At 42.2% G+C, this 8773-nt stretch overlaps 1 protein-coding gene across 5 annotated transcripts in view; it reads left to right on the top strand.

Moving 5' to 3' along the window:
* Positions 1-861: 861 nt before the first annotated feature.
* TNRC6A (trinucleotide repeat containing adaptor 6A) overlaps positions 862-8773 on the top strand; it is a 94695-nt gene continuing 86783 nt past the window's right edge. For 4 of the 5 annotated variants that reach the window (XR_013334226.1, XM_077760471.1, XM_077760472.1 and 1 more), the window contains exon 1: positions 868-911. The gene's annotated coding sequence lies outside the window, so the exon portion shown is untranslated. Of the gene's footprint in view, positions 912-8773 lie in introns of all 5 variants that reach the window. The other variant, XM_077760470.1, reaches the window with a different exon arrangement.

The raw sequence follows: 8773 nt of genomic DNA, 5'->3' as shown, positions 1-8773 counted from the left end.
GTTTTAAAGGCAGTGGAAAGAAAGACCTAGTTTAGGAAGAGGAAAACGGGATGATCCGTAGAGTTAGATTTCTGAGAAGCAATGGATTTTAAGCACAGAGAGGAGGGATCATCTTTTATTAGGGGGAAGAAAAGCGTTTTGGGGGAATGGAAAGAATATACACACATACACACGAACACATACATGTATTTTATTGTATCTACGTGCAAGTATATTGCTGTATCTACCTGTAGGTGAGTAGCAATCTCCCATCGACACTTAGGTATATATTTTTACTTTACTGCAGGAATGTATCGTATTGTATTTACATGCTTCCTACGGTGTGAGTTTGGAACCCGCTTTTTCACTTATTCTATTGTAATCACTTTCCCCTCGTCGTTGCTCTTCCTCCCCATCATTTTTGCAGTAGCTCAGGTTTTAAAGCCACCTTAGAGTGTAGGACATTTTGGCGGTTCGCGATTTTTCACCATCGTCCATGCCGGCACTTAACATCTTGACGGTGAAAATATTTGTAGATATCCTTGATTATTTTCATAACAGAAATCCGTGCCAGTGGAACTGCTGAGTCAAACGGTCTGCAAAACTCGGTGGATAAAAATCGGTTTTAAACCTCATAGCCCGCCTCAGGTATGCATTCTTTACCTGTGGAGGAAGCAGAGGAGCACAGAGGTTAAATAACTGGCCCAAGGTCAAAAATAATTGCCAGTGGCGGATTTCAAAAGCCGCGCGGNCGGGCTCCCCTCCCCTCCCCCACCCGCCCCGGCGCGAGCCTCTGCCGCAGCAGCTCCGTTTTCACGCGCATCTCTCTCTCTCTCTCTGTCTCTCTGTCTGTCTCTCTCTGTCCCTTTTCTTTTCTCTTGCAGAGAATTGGAAGCTAAAGCTACCAAAGACGTAGAAAGGAATCTTAGCAGGTAAGATGGGCGAGCTTCCGTCTGTCGCCCCATTAATCGCGCATTTGCACTTCGGTTCGCCCTTTCTGGGTTTAGAAGTTCCCCGGTGTCATTTTCTTTCGCACGCAGGGAATAGGCAGTCGGGAGCAGAGCCGAAGGATTGCGGGGAGATGCGTAATTACGCGTCTGTTCCTTTCTTTGGGGGAGGAAAAAACAGCGAAATGCAATTCTTGTAAACTTAGTTAAAGCATTCTCACCCTTTTAGAATTTAATTAGGGGACTTGTGCATTAATTACTATTGTAAATGGTTGCAGGCATTGTGTGACTCATGATTGAGGCGGCCCTTATGGCGGGCTGTCAAACTGTTTTGGCTTCCCCGTTATTACTTTGTAACTCAAATTGTTGCCTTTATAAGAAGATACTATGTTCGCATTTTCCCTCCCAACACATTATAGTCAGGCCGATTCTGTTGCACTGGAAACAGTTTTGCCCTTGAACTTTAACAAGCATAAACTGCGTTTTGTTTTCTTTTGAAACTAGGTTTGTGGCTATGTTCGGTGTGTGCTCTTTTTATCAACTGGTAAAATAATTAAAGAATTGTTCCCAGTAAGTGGTTATCATTTCTATTGGGCCTTAGTGCTGTTGCACTGGTAACTTATCACCACAAAGGGAGTTTTTTTGGTTTTTAAACGTTGCCTTTATGGGAATGTTTAGCTTTATTGAGTTGTAATCGCTTAAAGCATCAGAGCATTGCACTGTATTTAACTCCTTTTCACATCCATTTTCTCACAGTCTTTTTCTTTATTTGCCGTTTTCTTTTGGATCCTATTGAGAGACTCAGAAACTTCCAGATTAACGTTATCAGTGAGCAGCTTTCTTTTTCACTTGGCCAGAATAAAATAAAATTTCTCCTATCTCAGGTTTCAATGTAGTTTGTCCCTGACGGCTGTAAGTTTTAGGTTTATGTTACGGTGAGGTTAATGACACTCAGTTCAAATCATGTGAATATTTTTCACCACATAAACACATTCCAAATTGCTGTTCTTTTGAGTTTTATAGATATTAGTCTGTTAAGGTGACCATTAAAAAAATCTTTTCAGTTGGTGAATGGTAGGCATCATTGGCCTACCAAATAAGAGATTTGCTGTTATAATTATGGGGACTGGTTAAAGGAAATTAAGCCTGACATCACTGACTAAATACCTGTTCTTTGGACATTTAATAAGTTTCGTTGTCACAACCTTTAAACAAATGTTAAGATATGAAACCATGAAAGAAAACAGGTTGAATTTTCAGCAGCAGAAAGGAAATTGGAGTCTATTTCTCCTTCCCTTTTTGCTTTGTCAGATAGCTACATCAGTATAATTTCTATGGAAGTTTTCTGGGGCTTAAATAAAAATTGACTCTACCGTGGGTATAATTTTCCTATACTATTCTAGATGGTTAGAACTTAGAGTCTCCGTATCAGCTATGCATCAGAGTTTGAATCCCAGCTCTGCCACTTGCAGTATGACCTTGACTCTTGGCAGATCACTTAGCCTCTCCGTGTAGTCTGTAAAACAAGGGGTTCCGGCCAGCCAGTTGCTAAGATGTGTTAGGCCCCTTGGATTGTATAAAAAGGAGTCAAATGTCACATCTGGCCACAGAGAGCATGTATGAACTGGTAGGAAGACTGATAATGTGCACAAATAATTAATACAAGGTGGATGATGTAGAGGTCAGGATACCCTCTCCTTCCAGACTTGATCTTCAGTTGGTCACCAGGGACGAAAAGGAAGGACAAGTGTCAAGGAGGTTACAAGGGAGCATATACTAAGGACTGTGAGAGGGTAGCACTGCCTAAAGGCTAAAAGTGTTCCTAGGAGGGAGAGGTGTGTTCACGGGCAAATGCTTTCTTTCAACTCCATCTCTAGCTCTGTGCTTCCTTTTTCCCAATTAAAGAGAGTGTATCTGTCTTGAGGCATTTGTGCTCTCCCTAGGAAATCTGGGCATTACACTGTATTCCTTTAGCAAACATGTCTTGAGCATCTTCTGTGTTCCCAACTCAATGTACTGAATGCTTACTCTCTACCTGGGACATTCTTCTGAAGACCCTGCACGGGCTCTTCTGATCCCTGGGCCACCATGAGGTGGGAACGTTCCTGTTCTGAGGCAGAGGTTAAGGCACTTCCAGGAGGCCAAATCTCTGGTGACCGGAGGAGCTGTCAGGCTTTAGATCATATTGTTTTGTCTCTTACTGGAGACATGGTTCTTCATCTTGAAAAATCCAAAAATATCTTTGAGGAGGTAGATCCCACAGGTACATATAATACTTCCAGGCCAGAGTTTCTTGGACTGGGCTCTGTTGACGTTTTGGACCAGGTGAATTATTGTTGTGAGGTCTGCCCTGCGCATCGTGGGGTGTTCCACAGCATCTGCCTGTTGCAGCCCCATCCAGTTTTGACATCCAGAACTGTCTTCGGATATTGCTACATGTCCTCTGGAGGGCAAAATCACCCACACAGCTGAGAACAACTGTTGTAGATCTTCGTATTCCCCAGAGATAACCAAACATGCAAAGTTTTAATGTTAAATTAATTTACATGTTTTGATACTGTGGAAGTCCAAATGCTATTGTGAGTACCCCTAGTTTGAACCCTCTAGTCTCTGAATGTCAGCGTTGCATTGCCATTCTCCTTTCCCTCTGCTAAGTGGCGAATCTTCAAGACAGTGTGCCAGGTTGCGAGTGCCAGTTAAACAGAATCAGCACAGGAGTGAAATTTAGTTTACCTACCTGGGGTAGACGGTAGTTCTTTCACAGGTGGCCGTTAAAATGGTCACTTTCTGGGGTGCCTGCATGGCTCAGTCAGTTAAACGTCCACCTTCAGCTCAGGTCATGATTTGTGGGTTCAAGCTCACGTCGGGCACTGTGCTGACAGCTCAGAGCCTGGTGCTTGCTTCCGATTCTGTGTCTCCCTTTCTCTCTGCCCCTCCCCCTACTCATGCTTTGTCTCAAAAATAAATAAACATTAAAAATTTTTTTTTAAATTGTCACTTTACGTCAGTATCATGGACATTCAAAAGAGGAAACTAACATCTAGATGGGGGTCACATTGGAACCAAACTTTAAAAGATAGAATCACTTTTGAAAGGCAGAGAAGGGCAATACAAGAACAACAGAACTGAAGGCCCCAAACCCAAGAAGTACAGGGAATTTTGAAATAGTAGTGGGTAGTTTGGTTGGATTGGCGTACCAAAGCAGGGACGGATACAGAAGTTGTTCCATATTAGGTTGGGGACTTTTGGAATAGATCTTTCAGTAGTGTGGAGCCATTATACCTTTTTGGGGACATGTTAGAGTAATGGTAACTTGTGATCAGGGCTGGGGTGGTGGAGGCCTGCATTACAGCGATGGTAGAAAACGTGAGAGTGGGAGACACTGAAGAAGTGGATTCTGGGATTTGGCAGCTAACTATTCTGGGCTTAGTTGTGAGAGGGGCCTGGACACAAGGGGGTGGGGGTCCTCTGTCGTCAGTGAATGAGAGATTGACCCTGCCTCTGAACAGAATAGAGGTCCAAACAGAAATAGGAGTTTGGTGAGAGAATAGTAAGTTACATTTTCTAGCTGTAAAAAAAAAAAAAATCTTTGTAGTGCAACTGATCTAATTTTAAAAAATCTTTTGCAGGCCATTGTCATAGAATCATTAAGTATTTAGAGCTAGACCATCAGAGAGACCAGCCAGTATTCTGATCCCTTCATTTTTTTTTTTTAATATTTATTTATGTATTGTGGGGGAGGGGCAGGGAGAGAGGGAGACATAAACTCCCAAGTAGGTCCTGTGGAGTCAGCATAGAGCCTTACGTGAAGCTCGAACCCACAAACCGCACGATCATGACCTAAGCTGAAATCAGGAGTCAGACACTTAACCGACTAAGCCACCCAGGCGCCCCATGATCCCTGTTTTACAGATGAGAGAGCTATGGTTGAGACAGATCTTGTAACTCAGTCAAGGTTATTTTCTCTCGAGTGACAGAGCTGGAATTCCAGCAGGCCTCTCAACTCTATCGAGTTCTTGCAGCTGAGCAATATTTTATTTTATATTGCACAATAGAAAAATGATAACTTTGGTCTCCCCTTTTGGAAAATGTAAGAACAATGATCACAATGTATTTTGTGCCCATTCTGGTTAATTTGTTATAATGTAGGGTATATCATCTCAAGTAAAAGTTACATGTTTCATGTTAGCTGATTTCCTTCCCTCCCCCAAACCAGCTATTGAATGCCATCATTTACGAAACTTTGTTAAAGACACTGTGATGCCATATAGTATAGCATCTATACTGGGACGTTATTATCTGAGGCACTTTTGCCTGGGACAGGTGCTCCATAAGAAAAGACTAGGGACCGCAGGAGGGAACCAGGAGAGCAGGTCGCCCGGGGTAGGTGGACCCTGCTCTTGCAGTTCATCAACCTTTTTCTGGAAAAAAAAAAAAAAAAAAAAAAAAATCACCTTCTGATTTTTGTTAAGCTTTTTTGCTGCCTTACTGTCATATGGTTTATAGGCCAGCAAATTCATATTGGTAGGTTTCTTTCTAGTTTAATTTGGCAGCTCTGTGGTAAATCAGTTGATAGAATAAATGTATCAAACTGTAAGCTTAATTTAAAAATGCATAACAACTCTCTGTGGGAAATTTAAATATGAACATCATTAAAAAGTCTGAGTACTGGGGCGCCTGGGTGGCTTAGTCGGTTAAGCGTCCGACTTTCGCTTAGGTCATGATCTCGCGGTTCGTGGGTTCGAGCCCCGCGTCGGGCTCTGTGCTGACTGCCAGCTCAGAGCCTGGAGCCTGTTTCAGTCTGTGACTCCCTCTCTCTCTGACCCTCCCCTGCTCATGCTGTCTCTCTCTCTCTCTCTCCTAGAAATAAATAAAACATTAAAAAAATTAAAAAAAAAAAGTCCGAGTACTGCTCTGTAACCTCTTGTGTTTTTGGCATCTGAAGTAAGTCTGCAAGTAATCATTAAAATCCCTTATAGTTCTCTTTTCTGACGACCTCATAAGTATTGCCTGTGATTGGAAAGACTAACAGAGAAATGTGCTGTTTGTATTTTTTTCAGACTGACTTAGGACAGGTCTGTCACTTTTTCTTAAATGTTTTTATTTACAGCAGGGGATGCAGGGGACATAGACAATGTGAGCAGGGGAGGGTCAGAGAGAGAGGGAGACACAGAATCCGAAGCAGGCTCCAGGCTCTGAGCTCGAACCCACGAACCGCGAGATCATGACCTGAGCCGAAGTCGGACGCTTAACCGACTGAGCCACCCAGGCGCCCCAACAGGTCTGTCACTTAAAGACGAGAAAATGTCCTCCCATTTACAGTTTTTAAAAGATCATTCTAATCTTCAGCAAAGTAGCGAGAGTAGTGCAATGAACACCTGTATTTCTTCCTAGGTTCACCCATTATTAATCTTTTGCCATATTGCTTTATCGTGCCAATTCACTAGTAAGTAAGACATATGTGTCTCCTAAGAATGAGGGTATTCTACATAACAATCCCATTGTCCTGCGTGGGTAAGTTTGACTTCGTTGGAATGCCACTGTGTCCGTATTCAAAATTTCCCAATCATCCCACTAATTTTTTTTTTAATGTTTATTTATCTTAGAGAGACAGAGAGCATGGGTGGGGGAGGGTTAGAGAGAGAGAGGGAGACACAGACCCCAAAGCAGGCTCCAGGCTCTGGGCTGTCAGTGCAGAGCCTGATGCAGGGCTTAAACTCACCAACCGGGACATCGAGACCTGAGCTGAAGTTGGACACTCAACCGACAGAGCCACCTAGGTGCCCAGTAATGTCTTTTTAAATATATTGGGTTTTCCCCTTCAATTCCTTAATTCAGGGTTGCTTTTAGTTGTTTAATTCCCTACATCAGGTGCACTTCCGTATCCTTTCCTTGCCCTTTTGTGCAGGCTTTAATTTGAATTTTTCTGATGGTTTGTGTAGGATTAGAGTCCATTAAACTTTTTTGGCAGGAGTAGTGCATAGGTGATGTGTTGTTACCACGTCACGTCAGGCTCCTTGCCCTACTCTTTTTGAGCAAATTAACTGAAAGTTGTCCCTTTTACCTTTATGTTAACTCAGTGTTTCTTTTCATTTTCGGATATGCCGACAATTAGTTTAAACTGAGATAGAATTTTAAATAGTTGAGTTACAATAAAAAGGTCTTCATGTTTAAACTGATCACTTGTAATGTTTGCAGCTGTTTTGAAGGGTCATTCTGAAGGTAGCTCCCTAATTGTTAGACATAAAAGTTGCTTGTTTTCAACTTTGACCAGTGATAACCTGGTAACCTTGGTAAGAAAATGAAACATAAGGCCTGGGCTTGTGACCTGCTTCCTGAAAAAGGATGCCACCAGAACAGAGATTCTCATCCTGGATTCCACACAGGGATACACAGGGCACGAAGTAGTTTGGAAAATTCAATGTGTGCTTTAAAAAAGTGGACCTTAGCATTTATCAGATTTCAAAGGGTCATGGCTCCCCAAAGCATAAGAGACAGTGACTTGCTAGAGGGAGGGTATCAGAGTCAAACAGTCTCAACAAAAAGGGAGATTTTAAGATTCAAAGAGGGAAAGTAACATTTGACAAAGGCATAATTTCTCTCTTCAAAAAAAAAAAAAAGCCCCACAAAAAAACCATGGAAATAAATATAGTTTAAATGTCTTATGAAGGTGGTCTTATTTTAAAAACAATTTGCATACTCTGGGTGTGTGAGTTGGCCCTGAAGCAGAAATCCTAGCCTTTCTACTCTTGTAACTAGGGGAGAGCGTTTTGAATTTGAGAGTGTGTTGTGTGGCAATGACTCAGCTGACTCCCCGTTTCAGATGGAATGTTCACAGCAGACTGAAACCTGGTTAAGGAATTTTATACTTTGAACCTTACAAGATGTTTTCTGCAAACAGCAATTAATTGGATTTGGTATAATAACCAACAAGATTCAACCGAGTCCCTTGTTTGGCTGTTCTTACTGGTGGTTTTGAGTCAGCTAGCATTTACTGAGCTTGCCACAGCGATCATTGAGTATTTTTATAATTTTGACATCTGTGTTTTGTTGACTTCGGTCTTTTCTTAGTCTTTTGAAGTGTCCCTGCAAAACACAAGGAAGTAGTGCTGTGTGGTGATTAAATATGCACCGATCTTAAATGTGATTTTAAATATTACTCCACTGTTTGATAATTGTCAGAGAAATATGTTTTGCTTAGTATTTCTACTTGTGAAGCTCTAGGTGATGTGAGGTGTGCATGTGTGTGAGGCTCTTCCCACGTGAAGATATGAAGGGGCATAAAGAGCGCCCTCTCCACTGCTGCAAGTGCATCGTCCTCAAGCCACAGTTCTGAGCTTGTCCCTCACTATTTCTTAGAAACCTTTCCTGGCTCCCCAGTAACTCTGGAATTTAAGCCCAAACTCCTGTTTGTGCTCAGCTTATCTGTCTCTTTAGTTTTATCCCTTCTACTCTTGCCCTATCCTCAGCTGTTCTCTGAACATTTCCCTTAGTTTCTCCCTTCAGTTTTTTAAAAAAATTTTTAAATGTTTTTTAAAATTTATTTCTGAGAGAGAGAGAGACAGTGTGAGCAGGGGAGGGTCAGAGAGAGAGGGAGATACAGAATCTGAAGCAGCCTCCAGGCTCTGAGCTGGCTGTCAGCACAGAGCCCGACGTGAGGGTTGAACCCACCAACTGTGAAATCATGACCTGAGCTGAAGTCGAACTCTTAACTGACTGAGCCACCCGGCGCCCCCTCCCTCCATTTTTTTATTTTATTTTATTTTATTTTATTTTTATTTATTTCTAGGAGAGACAGTATGAGCAGGGGAGGGTCAGAAAGAGAGGGAGATACAGACTCTGAAACA

This window comes from Crocuta crocuta, unplaced genomic scaffold (genome assembly GCF_008692635.1).
Source record: "Crocuta crocuta isolate KB4526 unplaced genomic scaffold, BGI_CrCroc_1.0 scaffold73, whole genome shotgun sequence".
NCBI lineage: Eukaryota > Metazoa > Chordata > Mammalia > Carnivora > Hyaenidae > Crocuta > Crocuta crocuta.
This window is presented reverse-complemented; position numbering and strand designations above follow the sequence as displayed.